The following is a 2,427-nucleotide window of genomic DNA, read 5'->3' as shown; positions in this document are numbered from 1 at the left end:
AACGTGTCTTTGAAAGAGAATACATTAGCTTCAGGTTTAGGAGCAAAGAAATTTTAGACTTACGGTTGCTTTCCAGTTCAGACAGATGGATTAGATAGATAGATGTAACACGCACATTTTTCAGAAAGACTAGCAACTTGAGATCATCAACTCAATTTCAGAACATTCAAAATATAAGTTCTGGGGGCCAGCCCGTGGCCGAGTGGTTAAGCTCGCCCACTCCACTTCGATGGCCCAGGGTTTCGCTGGATCGGTTCCTGGGCACGGACATGTCACAACCCGTCGGGCCACAGTGAGGCGGCGTCCCACATAGCACAAGCAGAAGGACCTACAACTAGAATATACACCTATGTACTGGGGGATTTTGGGGAGAAAGAAAAGAAAAAAAAGATTGGCAACAGATGTTAGCTCAGGTGCCAATCTTATATATATATATATATATATATATATATGTTCTGCCACAGTACTTTGCCTCTCATGTCTTAAGAAAAACATGATGACCAGAAATTCCTAACATATGGTAAATTTATAAAAACATACCAGAATTCTTACATTTACGTTCACTTTGTTTTAAGCATGAACAATATTACATGATGATTTTTCTGTTAATTATATATTAAATATAGTTCCTGGCACATGACAAGCACTCTGATTACAAGTATTATTATCCCCAGCTGCCCAGGAGTCAGGGGCCACACTGGTCCAACAAACTGGCCAGAGTGGCAGAGCGCAGGGTATAAGAAGGACTCAGAGGGGCCGTGGGCAAGGACTGCGCAGCGCGTTAACACGGGAGCGATCTTGGTCAGTAGGGCACCAAGAAAAAAGAAAGTCAAATTAGAGCAATGTGTCCAGCACAAAAGCAGGAAGGAGGTACCCTCCACGGAGGACTGGTCCTTCCCTGAAGTTTCACGAGAACAAGTTTGCTTTCACAAAGATTCCCCTCGAAGAAAGACTATGCCAACTAGTTGCTTTGAGGAATCAGGTCTCCTTCTGTTATACTTCCCACTCTAAACGATGCAATTGACACTCAGCTGTCACTTCAGTCCACTGCGAATTGGCCAATCTGCTGCTTCCAGAGCTGTCACCTTGGGCACGTGTGAGTTTGTGAGGGCTGCCATGACAAAATACCACATGCCGGGTGACTCAGAGTACAGAGATTTATTTTCTCACTGTTCTGGAGGATAGAAGTCCAGGATGGGGTGTTGGCAGGTTTGATTTCTGCAGACGGTTGCCTTCTTGCTGTGTCCTCACATTGTCTTTCCTCCGTGCACACATCTGCTGTCAAATTTCCTCCTCTTATAAGGACACCCGTCAGATTGGATTAGGGCCAATCTACCAGCCTTATTTTAACTTACTCACCTCTTTAGAAGCCCTATCTCCAAATACAACCACATTCTGACATACTGGGATGACGGCTTCAACACATTAATTTGGGGGGGGTACACAATTCAGCCCATAACAGGGTATATAGACAAAGTTCAAGTTTCTGGGCCTATCAAGTAAAGGGGAAGACTCTGGGCCACAGTGACCAATGGGGGACACTTCCATGCTTAATCCCACTTGAGGAGCCAGCCACAATTACCCTAGTCCATCCCTAAAGACAATACAAGGAACACGCATTTTCTCTAACCTCACTCTGAGCTTTCATGTTTGTTTTTTTTTAATATTTTAGATTTCCTTATCTTTAGCAATTAAAACTTTATATTCCAATTTGGCAAGAAACTACGTACACTCTAACTAGTATATTCATTCATCCTATATCCATTTTCCTTATCTTAGAAATTCATTTTGGTTCAGTTTTAGTGCATTGGTCTTACTAGGTCCAAAAACAAAATCTTAGAAATAACAGCAAACATCCCTGTTCTTCTTTCTAAATAACCATCAATAAGGTATATACACAGTTCTGTCAGTGGTGTTTGAGTTCTGAGTAACAATGTGTACAACTTTTACACGAGGAAGGTTCCAATGAAAAGTACTCAACACCCCGGCAACCAGTAAGAGAAAGGGACAGAATGAGGAGTGGGCCATTAATGTTAATGTCTGTTAATGTTAGTGACGAATTGGATTAGTGATGACTGGATTCTTTTTAATGGGAAATGGCAGGAAGGGGTTGGACTGAATAGGAAATACTGGGAGCTGTCACAGGAAAGGCCCATAAATTGATCCTAAGACAGAGGCTGATCATATACATAACAGCAGCAGCAGCTGTGACATCACATTTCACAGCAATTCTCCTAAACTGAACCCTTTGACCACAAGTCTAATGGCAAACTGCCAATAACAAAATACATTTTATAGTAGTAAAATCAAAATAAGCATATGCTTACCTGAATCAACATCAATATTATAGAATCATTGGATATAAATATTAATGTTTTGAAAGTAAATGTACTAAAGCATAGTTTTTAAAATAAAGATAGTCCATTT

This window comes from Equus asinus, chromosome 2 (genome assembly GCF_041296235.1).
Source record: "Equus asinus isolate D_3611 breed Donkey chromosome 2, EquAss-T2T_v2, whole genome shotgun sequence".
NCBI classification, from domain to species: domain Eukaryota; kingdom Metazoa; phylum Chordata; class Mammalia; order Perissodactyla; family Equidae; genus Equus; species Equus asinus.
This window is presented reverse-complemented; position numbering follows the sequence as displayed.